Source organism: Rhamphochromis sp. 'chilingali' (assembly GCF_963969265.1).
Source record: "Rhamphochromis sp. 'chilingali' genome assembly, chromosome: 1".
NCBI classification, from domain to species: Eukaryota; Metazoa; Chordata; class Actinopteri; order Cichliformes; family Cichlidae; genus Rhamphochromis; species Rhamphochromis sp. 'chilingali'.
Window position 1 is genome coordinate 39,387,129 of NC_137929.1, and position 19,103 is coordinate 39,406,231.

At 39.4% G+C, this 19,103-nt stretch overlaps 1 pseudogene across 1 annotated transcript in view; it reads left to right on the top strand.

Moving 5' to 3' along the window:
- Positions 1–19,103, top strand: part of LOC308408041 (Fc receptor-like protein 5) — a 39,003-nt pseudogene continuing 19,900 nt past the window's right edge. Inside the window, exons 1-6 of the transcript in view lie at positions 1–122; positions 1,150–1,185; positions 1,386–1,501; positions 1,821–1,971; positions 2,647–2,910; positions 3,033–3,311. The product of the transcript in view is annotated as an Fc receptor-like protein 5 (transcript). The remainder of the gene's footprint in view (positions 123–1,149; positions 1,186–1,385; positions 1,502–1,820; positions 1,972–2,646; positions 2,911–3,032; positions 3,312–19,103) is intronic.

A 19,103-nucleotide genomic window follows, 5' to 3' on the forward strand; every position in this document is an offset into this window, starting at 1 on the left:
TTGGTGTCTGCTGTGCTGCTGCTTCACTCTCTCTCTTTACAGAAAGTTGTAGAAGTTTTCAGACGTGTCACTGCTGGATGTGAGGATGGGAGCCACTTTGCTCTGTGAGCTGGGCCTATTCTGTGAGTACATCACTGACTTCTATTGTTTGATTCATACTGATCCATAAACATGTTTTAGTAAGAAGAACAGAGCATCAGTCATTTGTACCAATCATAGTAGCCACTGGTAAAACCCTGAGTGTTTTGTTTATGCCATATTTGAGTCTCCCTGGTGGGAGTTCTCGTTTAAAGCTGGGCAAACACTGTGCGATTTTTTTCAGTCGCATTATTCAGCTTCTGCTCAAACTGTACGATTGACTCGCAGGGGTTAGAAGTTCGTAGGTCACGATGCAGGGTCTCACACTATATGGCCCGATGCTCTGATCCGACCTGAGTGCTCACACTGTGCCTCCATAAAATTAAGGTTATAACAGAAATTCTGTCGCTCTCCCTCTCTGTCTTTCAGTCACACAGACTCACACCACCACCATCAACTTTGCTAAATTGCTAATGAAAAACATTGACCAGGCAGCTGTGAGTGAGCAGCAATGTAACTCCAACTGTTTTCACGGTTGTTGTGGTCGTGATAATTTTGAAGGCTCAGATGAGCTTTCCAAAGTTCTACAAGTGTCTCCATCGCTTGTGTCCAGATCACACGCTGCACTGCTGTGCTGCTCCGTCTTTTTCACCAACATTTATGTGTTTGCGCATGCGCAGTGTGAGCAGCTGCGGTGACATCCTCACGACGGTCATGAGGATTTCAAACCGGTTTGAAATCCTTCCGACCAAGCGATTGATGATCGGGAGCTGGTCGTGAGGTGTTAATTGCTTCTTGTTACCCCACGTATACTACACGATGCATGATGAAGGCCAAAATCGGGCCGATCACCTAAACGGTCGTACGATTAAAAAATCGGCTCAAAATGGGCCAAAAATCGCACGATGCAAGCCCAGCTTAAGGAGGTCGTTAACTCACTTTGGATCATGTGCCTCATCACATGAGCCAAGATGTAAAAAAAGCTGTGGGTCATTATCAGCACTGTTTTATTTATGCAATATTTGAGTGTCTTTAGTTTGATAATGTCTTAAGTATCTGTCTTTATTGTAGTGCTCTGTACGCTCCTGTGCACTGGACATGCTCAAGGTGACTGAACAGTTTTTTGTTTTCATTTTTTTAATAATTTCTATAGCAAAGGTTAATTTTGACATACTGCATCAAGTTATTTCCATTCTGTTTTTATTTTTTTAATTCTCGGCATAATTCTTATTTTATGAACATGCAGACCCTACATCCTACATAAACATCTTTTACATTTCTAATGGTGTGGCTGTGTTTGAATCTAGATGCTGTGCTAAATATTGAACCCAGATGGTCCAGTTTTCTCATCCAAGAATTTGCTATGTTCATATGTGACATGAATGAAGGAGAAGACACTGACTGGGAATACAAAATAATAATAATAATAATAATGGATTGGATTGATATAGCGCTTTTCAAGGCACCCAAAGCGCTTTACAATGCCACTATTCATTCACTCTCACATTCACACACTGATGGAGGCAAGCTACGGTTGTAGCCACAGCTGCCCTGGGGCAGACTGACAGAAGCGAGGCTGCCATATCGCGCCATCGGCCCCTCTGGCCAACACCAGTAGGCAAGTAGGGTAAAGTGTCTTGCCCACGGACACAACGACCAGGACAGAGAGCCCAGGGATCGAACCGGCGACCTTCCAGTTACAGATGCGATTCCCAACCCCCTGAGCCACGGTTATCAACAAGGATGGTCGAGACTTTGTTCCCTACAACCTGAACAAAATCCAACTTTTTGAAATTCAATTTGCAGGTCAAAGTGGTGAATATCAGTGCTCTGGTCGCAGGAAGAATTCACATTAGACAAAGAACAGTAATACTGTCTCTGTAATTGTTTTAGGTAAATCTTTAATGAACATCACCACTACATATTTGTATGATTTCTTTGCAAATACTTATTTATTATAAATTACTGGACTTACATTACTGTATTTTACCTTTTTTACATTATAAGCAATGCTAAAATTGTGACAGACTCTGTAATCTACCATTACTAAAGGTGTGTGTTTTAATGTGTAATAATATCAATTACAGATAAAATTTCACTTAAAAGAGAGAGAAAAAAGAAACATCAGAAGCTTTACAGAAATTGTGCTGACTGAAATCAGACAGATGCCTCTTCAACCATCATTGTGTTTCCTTCAGCAGTGAATGTAACTGTATTAGTTTACATTCAGTGTGACTTTTTCAGGTCAACTGAAAAACTGTTACACTGCTGATTTAGAGATTTTTAAATTGAATAATTGTCACAGTAATCCCATATTGAGCCAGAGACTGAGAATATTTTTTCCAATTGCAGGCAGCATGGTCAAAACAGTTGTCAGCAATGTTGCCTCACAAGATGAAGGTTCTGGGTACTAGGGCCTTTCTGTGTGTAATTTGAATGGTGTCCCAATGTCTGCGTGGGTTGACCGTGAATTGTATAAGTAGAAGAGAGTGGATGGATGATTCTGTAATTGGAGAGAAAGAGAAAAAAAAACCTGATTTAGTTTTTTCTGGTTTGGCGTAACAGAAGATAATCCCAAGACCACACTGACAGCAGCAACAACAATCATACCAGTAGGGGGCAGTGTGACACTGACCAGCTCTGTGCAGAGCTCTGATGGATGGAAATATGAGTGGTTCAGACAAACCCAAACAACCTCTGAAGGTAAAATCAGAGATCAACAAAACAGAGATATCAGAGTATCTGAAGGAGGAATCTACAGCTGCAGAGGAACAAGAGGAAACCCAGTTTACTACACTGATATAAGTGATGATGTCACCATTGAGAAAACCTGTGAGTTCAGTCATTTAGTTTGAAATATACATTCACTCATGATTATCAAACGTACAATGTTGAGTTTTCTGTGTTGATTTCATGTTTCTGTTTGTATCTCAACTGTTAATATGTGTAAACAGTTTCCAATAAAGTTGTTGTAAAACAACGACCCAACTGGCCTCAGATATTCAGAGGTGAGACGATCACTCTGACATGTGAGGTGCAGGAAGGAGGTGAAACCACTGACTGGGAGTATGAATGGAGAGGACCCAGGACACCCACACAGTGGACACACAATAATGATGTGACATTCAGAGTTTCTGAGTCCAGCAGTGGAGACTACATGTGTAAGAGTCGACGCAGAGATGACTCATATTCTTCAACAGAGTGGAGTGAAGCCTTCACATTGTCAGCATCAAGTAAGTCATGTTTGTTGTGTGATCTCCATTTGACAAATGTCATAATGGTCAGCACAGGATGAATTCAATGGTCTACAAAGCATGTTACATTGTTAGTCAGACAAAGAGCTGCAGCTGATAGTAGCCTCATTGTAGACAGTTTGTCACCACTTTGTGTCATCAACTTTCAGCTGGTATAGAGTTCTCTTCTCCTCAACCCTTACCGTTCTGCATATATGGCTGGTTTCTAGCCACATACATAAACAGCGATTAGGCAGAATGGTCCATCTCGACCACTGTACTCAAGGAGGCAGTGCAACTTGACAACTTTCACAAACCAGTGTGTGCTCCTATGTATTTTTAAGAGATTAATTCTAAGTCTAAAAGAACATATCATTTTGTAAGTGTATAGTGTATATTTCTAACTACAATATTCATTTTTCTATTAAACAAGCTCATAAAACAACTGTCTGTACATTTGACAAAGAGCTGTAATAAAGTGATTGTGTCAATAGCACAGGTTCTGATAGGTTGGTTTTAATTTGTGAAGTTAGGAAAACATGGACAGTCTCTGTGGAGCACTTGCGAGCTGGGTGTCTCAGCTTTCTTACTTGACACAATGGCAACACTGACTAACAAGTTAATTATTGTTAAAAAAAAAAAAAGTCACTTTTGGCTGAAGTTGTGCCTCTTCCATTATTATTATCATGCCTTTTGAGCTGAACCATGACAGCATCTTATTAGAACCTGTTATTTATTACACACTCTGAAAACTCATCATTTCTCACTCCTTTGATCATTGGACTCATTTGTGGAGTTTTACTTTTTCTTCTTCTTCTGCTGTTGTGTTACTTCAAATATTCAAGGGGTGAGACCATTATTCATCTAATATTAGACTGAATATGATGTAGTTATCCAGAACCACATATGAAGACTACATGTACTGTTACTGCACCAGTAACACAATACAATAAATCAATGCAATTGTCTTTTTTACAGATTCCTTCCTTATGAGGTTGGTTCAAATCTCCCCTCTCCCATTTTATCAAACTAGAATTACATCCTGTGTTTCTTTGAAGTTTTACTACATTATGTGTCCCACCAGAACTGGGAGCACAAATCAGAGCTCTGCAACGAACCACATGATCAACCAGGATGAATCTCAAAATGGTCAACATGCTCCTGCTCTCCCAGGTCAGCCTTATCCACAATAAGTTTTATTAATTTTGTTATGCATGTGACGTTCTGGCCAGTTTATTTAAAAGATGATCAAATCCAAATATAGAAATTTTAATCATTAATCTAACATTTAGTTGATTTGTATAGGTGAAGCTTGTCTCGATTAATCAGTCAAAGACCACGATGACACACAAAATGCTGAAGTATATGCAGTGAATTATACATGTGTAAACTGTGATTATGATCATTTATGTATAAATGTGTAACTCTTTTAGTTGAATCTGGAGATTTCACATATTCTTTGATTGAGCTTAAAACTTCACTAAGGAAGGTAAGGATTTTATGTTATAAAAATATAACATACTGTAGTTTAGTGTTAGGGTGGAAGGATCCACTGACAGTGGCCCTGCTAACCAGGGAAGGAAGGAAGGTTGCACTGATCTGACACTTAAATGAACGATAAAAAGTTATCATAAAATCTTATTCTTTAGAGCAAGAAGCTCCAGCAGTCAGTTCATGTGATGGGTTTGGTGTTGACTGAAAGATGTTAGGGTGGAGTTAGGAGTTAGGATGGTGGCGAGGAGTAGGGAGGCTTGGAGGTGGTGAATATTACTGTTATTGTGCTTTCACCTCCTACGTCATTTCCTCTCTCACCTGAAGACCGCTGTGAGAATCATGTTCTTTGATTGATTCTTCCATTGCCTTTAACATCATTCTTCCCACAATTCTAAAAGACAAGCTGGAGAATACATAAGTGGACCATGACCTCACTACATGGATACTGAACTACCTCACCGACCGACCACAGTATGTAAGAACTCAGGGCTGTGTGTCGGACAGGGTCGTCTGCAGTACGAGGGCCCCACAGGGAACGGTTCTGGGTACGTCTTGTACTTTGTGCCGTGACCAAAAAATTTCTCATGTGTGGGACTAATACGGAGCCCCGCAGGGGTCATGGGAGAAAAAAAAATTAAGACGGACTTTTGCGAGATCTTGCAAGACTAACTCGGGACCTCGCAAAACTTTTGCGAGATCTCGCAGCAGTTGAATTCCAACAATGGCGGCAGCTACTTAGTTGTAATATTACTCTTTCTAGGTCACAAAATAAACGTTTAAGATATTTTGAGGCGTGAATGTAGTTGTGTAAACGTCAGATATCTGCTCGGTTTACAAGACATCACATATTTGCAAAAGTCTCCGACGTTTTCGGAGATCTGACACCCACCATCTCGAAGCTAACGGGAGGTCGAGACCTACTACAGCCGGGAGGAACACCGCTTTCCCGGCACATCGTGCCTCGACCTCCCGGTCGGCTTCCAGCTGGCAGCCTCCGAAGAATGCGGCTAAAACTTTTGCGAGATCCCGAGTTAGTTTTGCGAGATCTCGCAAAAGTCCGTCTTAATTTTTTTTCTCCCATGTCCCCTGCGGGGCTCCGTAGACTAATAAAGGTGTATCTTATTTTATCTTATCTTCCTTGTAGCTGGAGTGGAATTGGCTTTGAAAGAGATGCAGTGAGTATCCAGGTGAGTTAGAGATTTGAGTTGGCTGACCTGAGTTGTGCTGTGTTTGAGAGAGTGTGAGATGGCTGGAGGGCAGGCAGGTAAGAATCAGAGAGGTTTTCAGATTGGAGAGATTGTCTGAGAGAAACTGGAGCTGATGGTAAGGGGCGTGGTGAGTCCAGGAAGGCTGTGGCACACGAAAACAAGGTAAGCACTGTACAAAGTGACAATAGCATGGACTATGGAGCCAATTACCAACTTGAGGTTGTTGACAAACTGGCAGTGAAGGAGAGTCAATGTGGAGCTTAACTCCTCAACCAGGTTATCCTGAATCAACTCCAGGTGTGCAGGCTGCTGGAGAGACAACGGACCTGCCCAGGGGCGGAGACAAAGGGAACTCGGGAACTTGAAGTAATTTCCCCGCCACTCACCCAGATCATGACACAAACAGTGAACAAACTGATAAATAATAACTACTATTTTCTCTGAGAAGCCTGCTGTTTAAAAGACACTTGATCATTAATGTCTTCGGTGCTACAGATTTTTATCTACTGAGAATAAAAGACCTCATGATTTCTGGTGGAGTGACCTAGATCAGATTCAAATTATAACCCCCAGACTGTAGCTCAATCCTCTGACAGCACCTGGTAATAGTTTGTTTTTGCACTATAATTTTGCAGCAAGTCACTTTTCAGTGAAGCAGTTTTTAAAAAAAACAAAAAAAACAACAACTTTTAAGATACATTAGAGGAAGCTTATTGCAGCCTTTTCATTCTCTCACTCACTATGCAGAGCTTGTGACCACACACATAGGAAGGAAGATAGATCAACCTGCCAACAGACAGCTTCGCTTTTCACACTCAGTCCACCCTTTACCAAAACAGACCAGTACAGGGTCAACATCATTGCAAATGTACCTCCAATTAATCTGCCAATTTCCCTGAATGCTAATACGAATGCTATTTGCTGAACTACTTGCTTCCTCTTATTGCTTCCTTTATTTGATTTGTAATCCTAATTCTGTAACTGAACAGTTTTCACTTTGTTTTAACTTCTTTCTTTTTTTACTAAAAATCAATCTCAAACTAAAGCATCACTCTTTATCATGTTTCTATTTATTTTTTTAATCACTATATTTTCATGTTATGAACAGATTTTGCCTTCACTACTAGTGTTTTAGATTCCTTATGGTCTGTGTTTCAATCTAGATGCTGTGCTAACTATTGAACCCAACTCATTCAGTTTTTTCATTGGAGAGTTTGTTACTTTCATATGTGACATGAATGAAGGAGAAGATACTGACTGGCAATACAAAATCACCAAGGATGGTCAAAATTTTACCCCCTACAGCACACACAAAGACTCCACATTACAAATGACATCTACAGGTGATGGTGGTGAATATCAGTGCTCTGGCAGCTGTAAGCGCGCGTATTATACAAAGAACAGTAATACTGTCTCTATAACTGTATTAGGTAAGTCCTCAGTGACCAATAATTTGATGATTCCTGTTGAAATACTCATCTGAAATATGAAATTCTGAGTACATTTAATGCTGTCATTGTAACCCTTTTTTTATGATTCTGCAAAACTTTTTTATGGGACAATTGGGGAGATATGTTGATATATTTCTGCTAATGATGTAGGAAGAATACTATTCCCTCATCAAGCTGTTGCCATGAACAAATAATCAAAACAAATGAAAAAAATTAATCTGAAATTAAAAGTCTCATTATTAAAGTGTTTCTATTTCAAATTACTCTGTGCAGCTGCATGATCTGGGAATTAAACTTCCATTAGTAAGACATTCTGTGTCTTTGGTTAGTCTTCTGTTGTGGTAATGGGAAGGAATCACACAGAATAAGCACAAGTACTAGTATATAAATCCAAAGAAGAATCATAGTGAAATTTTTAGAAAAAGCAGCAAAAGAATGAAATGCATTATAGGTCTGTAGGAGTACTCATACCATTTAAATTTGGTCATATTCCTTCCTTTGTGTTGTTGGACACAGAGGAATATATATACAACATACACTGATAACATGAGGTGGTGTGATCCCAGCTTGTGTATGGTATATATTTACCCCACACACAGGCTTTATTTTCTCTCTGTCTTTGATTAAACTCAACAGCAGATAAACCAAGGGCTCAAATAACGTCTGATATGAGAGACATTCCAGTAGGGGGCAGTGTGACCCTGACCTGCTCTGTGAACCCATCATCATCATCTGGATGGAAATACTACTGGTACAGAGATGAGAAATCCTCTGAAGCCCTGACCACACAAGATGCAGTTTTCCACTCAAATGGACAAATCAGTGTCTCACAGGAAGGACTCTACAGGTGCAGAGGAGGAAGAGGAAACCCAGTTTACTACACAGAGGACAGCCAACAAGTTCACGTTAACACAACTGGTGAGTTTATTTATTTTTTCTTCTAGAAATACAAAAAGTGATAGATAAGATAATTAGCAGATGTGAGATCCACGGAGAAGACACTGAGTGGGAGTATGAATGGAAAACTACTAAACTTCTAAAGAAAAACTAATTCAGGTTTAAACATGCTTTTTAACCCCATGATGGAGTCTACAGGTGTAAAGACAGATTAGAGTGATTACTTCAATTTGTCAGTATTCATTATGTTCTTTATACAATATTTAGAATAGATGACGATATGAATCCACTTCTAGGCTGGCTCAATATCTACTGTATAATTATCATTACTGAAAAAAAGAGCACAGTGCTGACACATTACCCAAGTATGATTTGAAACAGAAGCTTAACGTTTCTATGGGGAGTAAATTACACAGGAGAGAGTGTGTGGGCTGCACCTGGCAGACATTGGTGTATTATCTGTTTCTCTCATGCTATTATAATAACTTATAGTCCAGTCCAGACTTATTCAGTCCAGTTTTTTAAATATGTTTCTCAACTACAGCAGATGTCCCCACTGCTGAAATCTCTTTGTTTCCTGTTCTGATGATCGTTGGACTAATTTCTGGAATTACATTTATTTTCATCCTGCTCTTGTTGTATTGCTGCAAAAAGTTGAAAGGTGAGACTTTGTTTTTTTTCTTCTTCTGATATTAGATATTTTATTTTTTTAAAATGACTAAATAAACAGATGCAGCATAGGGTCATGAAGTGTGAACTGTTCACAAGAATGTATAATCCACAAGAACATAAAACAAACATATTGTTTATAATTTTTAATAAAGGTGCTGCTAATGAGCAGACGCTCAATCGGGATGAAGATCAGCAGCAAGTGTACTCCTCTCTTCTTCATGGTTAGTTTTTCATGTAGTTTCAAAATTTCTGATGCTATTTGCAACAAGACTGTACCTGTACTTTTAATACAAATGTTATTTGCAAGAATATTTGTGTTTAAATTAGTATCACAGACATGAGGTGACTGATTTTCTCTGACCTGCAGGTGTTTGTTGTGTCTATGAGACAGTCAGAAGGTGTGAAAACACTGAAAATGGTAAAGTTTACACTTTCATTAATACAGAGCTTGTGGAAGCTGGATGATTATACAATAACTGTGTTTGACATTAAAGTCAATCAGATTATTATTTCAGGTCCAGCAGAAGGTGATTACAACAATGTCACATCTGGGATTCTCAAAGTCATTAACAAGACAAGTGAGTGCACAAAATGTGAGATTTGAAATGCAAAATATACATTGGTAATTATTCTCACTGATAATAAATGCATTTGTGGACAAAACAGAGGGAGTTTGTTTTGAAATGCTTTCATTTGATCACCTCAACAAAGCAACGTGGTGACCCAGAGGAGAGCTCTGACTACAATGATGTCAATCCAAATTCAGCCACAGCTCTAAAATCTTAACAGCAGCACTGTTTTTTCCTCTCTTTTTCTCTTTAAAGTCTTTTAAAAACTTGAAGTCACTTTTAGTGAAAAGGAGATTTTGAATTCAAAGCAATGATCCTGATAGTCTGAGTTTATGTTTCTTTCAAATATATACCATAGATCAGTTTTTTGTAGCTGTTACATGCTGAATAAATGTGTCAGACTTGTGAAACAGAGTTAAATGAACAAAAAAACAACAACAAAAGAAAAAAAGTCCAAATGGCAAAATCTAGACTTTTAGCCATAAAAGTAAACATGTACAAATAGTAAAATAGGACATAGAACTTTTAGCACAAATGTGTATTTTCATTTCATATGTATGTATCAATGAAATTGTTGGAAAGGCTGTCAACTGTGTGGGAGATCCCCCTTGTGGCGAGAGAGCACCGTTGCACTATTGAGCATATGGTATATGGTCCAGAGCACAGAGTTTTAACTAACATATAGTAAGAGCCACCTTGCAGACTAACTCAGCAGTGGATGTCTATGCAAGGTGTGAGTTTTGTGTGTCACTAAAGAACTGTGAGTAGACATTGAGCCCTGCCTTTCCAGGCAGGACAGAAATACTGTCAATTTGGGTTCTTAGTGTCATCTTAGTGGTTGATTGACCCAGCCACAAAAATCCATTTAATGGAAAAAAACAAAACAAAAAAAAAACAAGACTCCACAAGAACCACCTGCAGATCACCCTGTGTGATTCTCCACTTTCCAAAAGACAATCTTGTGCAGCACTTCATCCATGTCATGAGAAGTGACACTGCGAGACTTCCTATTCAGGCAAACATCAGATGTCTTGTATGACTGTTTAAAAGAACTAGTCCAGGACCAGGTTAATCCTGCAGTGTAAATAACTGCACATACTCTTTCTCCTGTCATTTTGTTTGATTTCTTATAAATATTCAAATTTTATTGTAAATGTTTTTAATCATCTTTTTAAAAGGTTCAAAATTAGTTTTAGGTCATTTTTTTCATGACAGCTCTTTTATAATAATCTCTCTTATAATATTTAAATATGTGTCCAAATTGTCCATCACTGTATATCATCCAGTATCACACAATCCTGCTGCCAATCTCTCACTCCACACTCACCTGTGTTTTGGGCCACAACTCATCCCTAAACCACAGTTAGAACTTCATCGTTTCTGAGCTGAAAATCACAGCTCAGCGCTGGAGGTGCTGATTCTCATTCCCTCCTCTTGACACTCTGTGGCAAATCGCCTCAGTATGAGCTGGAGTCCACCATCTTATGAAGCAAGGAGGGAAGTAAGCACAACTGTATTTCACTAGTAACTGTACGTAATCAGATTTCCATGGCAACTCAGCCTTGATTCTTGTGTTGCTTCCTTTATTTGATCTGTGATACGTATACCTCTAATTCTGTAAGACACATTCAAGTCTATAAACAGCTGCTGTGTTTGCAGCTGTGCTCTGCTATGCAAAAATGTAGCTGTGTAACTGAGTTTCATCATCTGAATTTACTTCATCTGATCTCACTGAAAACAGTTTGTACAAGAGTGAAATGTTTGTAAATGTCATTAATCAGATTTTTGTCATTGAGTTTCTTTCTGTTTTTGAAACTAAATGATTATCTCCTGAATTTTTAAAAGACTGTCATTATATAGTTAGACAATCTGAGCAACATTACTGAGTTACTGAATACTGCAAAACAATTTCATTATTTATTAATACAGTAGTTACGAATACTTGTAAGAAAACAGAGAGGAGCTGAGAGAGGACTTCATCTTGTCTCACAGTCACTTCTGGTTAAGGACACCATTTCCTTTTTAACTTGTGCGCGCTTACTTTCTGTGAGTGAACTTATGACCAAACTAAAATTTCACCATAAGGTAAAGATATGTTAAAGGAGTCTGCATTAGTTTAATGAGATACTTTGAATTAGTGACACTCTGCTTTGTTGATTACAATGTAAAAGTATTTTTAGTTAATCATTTCACTTCTGTGAAAGTGCATGGATTACCAACACCTGCTGTGAACATTTACATGAACATCAGTAAGTATGAAGTTTGTGTTCATCAGCTGATACGGGGCTTCACACCAAATGTATTCAATGTATATTTGAAGCAGTGTATAGATTTTGTGCATCAGTCTTTAGTGTATCATCATCTCGTTGCAAAGGAGCAGCAGCAAACTCAGTGACTACATCTGTGACAGGAAGGAAACAGTAACAGTTCATTGGTCCTCATTTATGCAGCTACTGCAGTTTAAATCCATTTGAATGCTGTATGCATGCAGTGTTTATGAGGGTAGTTATCATTGGTGTTAAAGCTCCTTATATGCATATAGTGTATAAACTCAAAATGCACATTTCACTTAAAAATGAAGATGTGAAAATGTGAACAAATCAACTTGTTAGAGATATTCATCTCCTGTTGAAAAACCCCCAAAAAGGAAATGTCTTCTCATCAGATATTGATGCTTCTTTCCTGTGTGACAAAAAATAGGAGACAGAAGTTTGTTTGTTGTTTGTTAATTCCCAATTAAACTGTTTTATTGCTAACTACATTGCTGTCTGTATTATTGCTGAAGTCCTAAATAATACCTTTAAAGTGTTTGTGCTAATAACATCGTGTACAGTCAGACAGGCATGGAGAACAGCACTGACTGGGAGGCTTTGAAAAGATCACATAGTTCAATGCAACATATGAGACTTTAAGAATGCACAAGCATCTACTTAAAATCTATTTAGTTTATCATCTGTGATGTGATTATGTACAATTCCAATGTATTTTGTTCATCTCCCTTAAATAAACAGGCACCCTTAAAGTATGAAATATTCATGTACAAATACACATAAATGTGTGAACTGTCTAAGTGGCTGAGAGTGCCCCACAGGCCTCAGTGTGAGCTTGAAGACATTTATAATGTTTAAGCAGTTTAATGTGTCGGTGCTGACGATAAACACATTTTGAATGAAAGCCAGGGAACTTTGGTAGCACAGAAACAAGTGGCTATTCTTTGTGACCATATAGATCGCTCCCTCATATTACCATTATTTCACCCAAAGGCACCAAGTTAATACTCAAATAAGCTGCAGCAATACACACAAATATAAACAGTACTTGGTGACATCTTTGCTTTTAGCCTCTAACCCTCTGGGGTCCAGGGTATAACTGGCCGTTTTTGACTAGTTTTGATTTAGCCTCTATATTTCACCTTTAAAAACTGTTTATCTTGCCAATCTGTTATTTTCTCATTTTGACAAACTGTATCAGCACAATTTATCTAAATTCAGACAAAATGTAAAATACGAGTAGAAAGTGATATTTCTGACTGTAAAAACCACAAGCATGTTTAAGGAATCATTTTCATAACTTGAAATGCAAATACAAATTGTACATTATTGTACATACAATTGTACATAGTTTGTGTCCACTCTAAGACAGAGGAGAACAGCACAGGGATAAACCTGCAGGTCTGACAGCGGGGCCCTATTTCAGGAAGTCGGTTTAGAAAACTCAGAGTGAAAAACGATACTCAGGGTTGAGTAACCCCGAACTGTCCAACTCGGAATATTCGGTTTCAGAAAGGCTGATAACAATTAGTTCAGTCAACGCGGAGTTGCTTTAACCCCAAGTTAAGCGCGCGCACGAGGATACATAAAGCCCTGATTAGTGGAGCACAGATTAAGCGAGTCACCATGGAGACGGAGGGAAAGAAGGCGCGGTCAATGTATTTTACAGCGCTTGAGGCCGAAATTCTGATGGCAGCATATGCCGATAACATGCAAATTTTGCGGGAAAAAAGTAACACAGCCGTTAGAGGCTACATTAATTTCCCCTCTGTAAGCACTTATTGAAATTATCTGAGCACATTACAAGTACATATTTGCTTACTCTGTATGCTCAAATGTGACCCGTTATAGCCAACAGAAAAAAAAGCGGAGGCCCGAAAAACAGGTGGGGGTCCTCCACCACCACCACTCACAGAGGCTGAGCAGTTGGCTTCCACATTTGTGATAATGTTGGCAGCATCACATATGATCTTCACAGTGCAGAGAACACAAATTAGCATCCATTACTATAATGAAATCATTTGTTAGTTTGAAATGCTACAGGGAGCTATGTACCTGTACATTAATGCTGTGGAAAGACTTCCTGTTCACATAGTCTCCTTCATTTACTGAAGGAGCAATGATTGGAATGTGAGTGCCATCTATACAGCCAATCACGCCTGGGAACCGTGAGAATAAATGTAAAATTTAAGTAGTAGTTCAAGTATCACCACATCATGAATTGAGTTTTGTTCATCCTGATATCTGCAATTTTGTGGCATCCCTCTTTGATAAATCTTGTGGGTCTATGACCGGGGAACACCACAAACGAGTACAGGAGACGTTTCAGTGCAACTGTAACATTCCTGACTGCCCGACAGACGGTAGCCTTGGAAACGTGCTCAGCGTCACCAATATTAGGTCCTTCAACATCTGCCAGAAAATGCTGAGGATTTTCTATGAGTCTGTTGTGGCCAGTGCGATCCTCTATGCTGTTGCATGCTGGGGGAGCAGGCTGAGGGTCGCAGATGCCAACAGACTTAATAAACTGATCCGTAAGGCCAGCAATGTTGTGGGGATGGAGCTGGACTCCCTCAAGGTGGTGTCGGAGAGGCGGATGCTGTCCAAGATAAAGACAATGTTGGATAACACCTCCCACCCACTCCATGACATGTTGGTCAGTCACAGGAGCTCGTTCAGTGAGAGACTGAGATTACCGAAAAGCACCACTGAACGACACAGGAAATCATTCCTGCCTGTGGCCATCTCCCTGTACAACGCATCCACTTAACACACTGTTTGCTGCTACAGCTACACATGTTTCTTTTCCAACTATTTATTTATAAGTGACTTATGTATGTATGTATGTATATATATGTATATATTGTACTATTCTTAGTTAGTGTATTGTCTGTCTTGTCTTAATGTTGGTTTAAAATGGAGCACTGTAACAAAAAATAATTTCCCCCAGGGATCAATAAAGTATTCTGATTCTGATTCTGATTATACAGAAAGCTCCCGTTTGCAAAAAACCGAAGTGCAATACAAATAATATGTACAGAACTGAGAGAATGTCCGCAATGTGTCACATGAGCAATATTAGGCCTGAGGATGTTATTCAAATGAATTATAGATTGTGCTGAAAAACGGTAACGTTCACACAGGAGATCATCAGGAAATGATAAAATGTCCGAACGCGCTCTAATCACTCTCTCCCGGCAGAGAGCTCTGCGGAGAATTTGGGCTTCAACATCTACTGGCTCTTCAAGGAAGGGGCAGGCCATGTCTGACACTTCCTACAGTCAGGTTTCTGACAAAGAGGCAGAGAAAGTCAGGGTTAGTTGAAGTAAACCTGCTAGGGAGCAGGTTAGCTTCATGGAGTGTGTCGTCATAGTAACTCACTCAGAATTAATCTAAACTCGCTTTGTGAAACCGAAAACCCAGAGTTTTCGTTAACTCAGGGTATACTTACTCAGAGTTTGCACTAAACCGGCTTCCTGAAATAGGGCCCAGGGCCCTGTGCTTCGTACGTCGCTTACTACATCCAAGATCAAATGAAACATCCAAGACCAAATCATCGCGCTAACTCTGAGCTCGCTATTCCGGTTCCCCGAACACACCTGTTGTTGACGATTAGTATAGCTGGATGAAGTAATGTGAGATCACTGGGTGGCCCAACAGGGGCTACGCATCGATAGTAGAAACATTGATCGGCAACCCTTTGATTGGTCGGCGAAAATGTCGAAGGAGCGCGCTCGGTATTTTTCGGCAGCAGAGCAAGAACTCTTGAGTGAGGGATTTCAGGAGTTTCAGAGTTTAATTAAAACGCAAGGGAACACTGCAAAGGCTGCAAAAGCAAGGAGAGAGGGCTGGCAGAAAGTTGCTGACAAATCAAACTCGTAAGTAATTCAATAATAACAATAATAATGGAGTGGATTTATATAGCGCTTTTCAAGGCACCCAAAGCGCTTTACAATGCCACTATTCATTCACTCTCACATTCACACACTGGTGGAGGCAGCTACGGTTGTAGCCACAGCTGCCCTGGGGCAGACTGACAGAAGCCAGGCTGCCATATTGCGCCATCGGCCCCTCTGGCCAACACCAGTAGGCGGTAGGGTAGATTTATCATATCACACCATATTATCCAATATTATATTACATTATATTATATTATAATATGTTATATTATATCCCCTTTCACATTAGAGCCACAACAGGACCCACTAGAACATGGGAACAAGTAAAAGTGAAATATAAGAATATTCTACAGAATGGTAATATTTATCACTTATATTGCTTGTCGTCTCTTGGAAAGAGACCCTGGAATACTCTGTTTGTTTGTTCATAACAGCAACCAAGAAAAGGGCAGAGCAAAAAAAAAGACAGGTGGTGGTCCTGCACCCCCTCGTCAACAAGTTGGTTAAGTGAATAATACCCTCACGGGAAAATCGATATCTCTCTATGAGCACACTGTCTCGCTGAGCTAAAGGATCCTGTCTGTCCCGCAATATACGCTGAATTCTGAGGACTCTCCTTATCAATCTTGCACCTTCCGCAATGGGTTGCTCGCGTAAACGGACAGGATATGACTGCGACAGACTTCCCAAATCCACCTTCGCTTTTATAGCCGTGGTCTCTCATCTTGATTACACGAAGTAATTTACAATTACTACTCTGAAATATGAATTACATCTGTAATAATCACATACATGTAATAGAATGTTAATAGTACATTTCCCTTTTTTAGGAAATGACCTGTATGTATCTGTGTGACATCAATAAAAGGATCAAGTGCTGCATTATCTTTAGTTACATTGATGTTATTTATTTATGGTGAAACAGTGGTGGAATATCGCTGTTGCTTTCGTATGAATGACGCGGACATACCTGCGTGGCCGCGATCTAATCCTGTTTACATAAAGTAAACCTGCTCCCCAGCAGGTTTACGCTTACGGCTCTGTTGCTATGACAGCAAGTCCCGGATGGGCTTCGGGGAACCGAACGATCCAGGATCACGCGAAATCGTCAACAATCTCATCCAGCTAACTCACTTAGCGCGGTACGAAGAACAGGCCCCAGGTGTGTCACTCAGTGTTTACACTGCAATCTGCCTTTGGTGGCAACTGTGACATTCACTAGTAGAACTCACACACAAAACAACGACTACACTACGACAACGACTACACCACTACACTTGAGACTCCAAACACGGTAAATGTCACATATCTCTCACGTATCAAAACTCTCTCTCTCTCTTTCGCTCAATCTCTCTCTCTCGCCGGTCACTCCTAAACAAACAAATGCCACATGCTGCCATATCATTTTTTGATTGGTCGACACGGTACATTTTTTCCACCAATAGGGAAGGAGTTTTTTTTTTTTCACTCACAAGCAAAGCCTGTTCGCTAGCGCTCTCCTTAGAAAACGCAGTTTTTACCGTTTCTTCCCGGATTAAACGCCACTGTTTTATTCAGAAAAAAACAAAAAACATCGGTTTTACATGTCCTATCAACACAATTTAAAAACTGGTAAATGGTTTGAAGTCCGCACGTTAAACCCAAGTTGAAATGGAGACGGTTAATCAGAAAGCTTTAAGTTGGCTAGTTATGTATTGGGCTAATGTTTAAAGCTTTCACTTGAGTAAATTAACTCATATCACTGCTAAGTAATGTTAGCTAAGTTCACAGCATATTCCATAATAGCAGCGCCATACTGCATCACACTAACAAAATAATAATCATAATTTTAAAAAACAGCATGTGTTACGTACATGTACTGGAAAATTGTTTACTAGCACTCACCTATCATGCGACTAGAGAGCGCAAAATCCGCCATTGTCATTTTCCATCAAACACTCATTACAACAGCAACCGACAGGTATGTTAGCGCACTCATCCCTGACTGTCCGAGGGAGGGGCGGGGTCACACGTTGAAACAGACGCAAGGCAGCCCAGGCGGGGAAATTTTGCTTTTACATTTTGCGACTCATTTTATTTCTCTATCTGACAGGAAAACTATTCAATCAGATAATTATTTGTGGTGAATGAAATACAGTTACACTCTCAAGCACTTTTACGCACCACATCTGAAATTCAAGCACTTTTCAAACTTTGAAAAGACAACAATACAATTCAAGCATTTTCAAGGATTTCAAGCACCCATACGAACCCTGTGTATAGATATTTGTTAGCAATCTGAAGACTGATAAGTAAAATAAAAACAAACTTACCTCTGTCCATGCCCCAGAGTGTTCAAATAAATTCCCAGGGACATAAACAGCTTTTACTAGTTCCAGTAGTTTAACAGCATGCAGACAGAGGGTAGTTTGTTTTTAATATTTAGATATACTTGTTGATCTTTTTTCTGTCTCCTTGGGAATTTGTAAAAATTAATTAATCAATTGTGAGAAATTGATTTATGTATATATTTTATCTGAGTATATGAGAAGACAAATGTTTAATATATCCATTTACAGTGTAATTGGTGTGTGTATGGTATACAAAGGTAAATTCAGAGTGTTGTTCCTGTTGTTTTCTTCTTGTTCTTGTAAAATAAAATAAACTTGTCTTGGACTTGTGTCTAATTATTTTGCCTCTTTGGGCACTCGGTGAAGCTCATGTCTGTGTAATAGAACTTTGTAACTGTCTATTATTGTTTAGTCTCAGTATATTTGTTTTACAGTCCTTTTGATAAAAATCTCTGCCTGATATGTGTCTGCAGCCGAGTATAAATACAGTGGGGCAAAAAAGTATTTAGTCAGCCACTGATTGTGCAAGTGCCCCCACTTAAAATGATGACAGAGGTCAGTAATTTGCACCAGAGGTACACTTCAACTGTGAGAGACAGAATGTGAAAAAAAAATCCATGAATTCACATGGTAGGATTTGTAAAGAATTTATTCGTAAATCAGGGTGGAAAATAAGTATTTGGTCACCTCAAACATGGAAAATCTCTGGCTCTCACAGACCTGTAACGTGTTCTGTAAGACGCTTTTCTGTCCCCCACTCGTTACCTGTATGAATGGCACCTGTTTGAACTCATCAACTATATAAAAGACACCTGTCCACAGCCTCAAACAGTCAGACTCCAAACTCCACCATGGCCAAGACCAAAGAGCTTTCGAAGGACACCAGGAAAAGTATTGTAGACCTGCACCAGACTGGGAAGAGTGAATCTACAATAGGCAAGCAGCTTGGTGTGAAAAAATCAACTGTGGGAGCAATCATCAGAAAATGGAAGACATACAAGA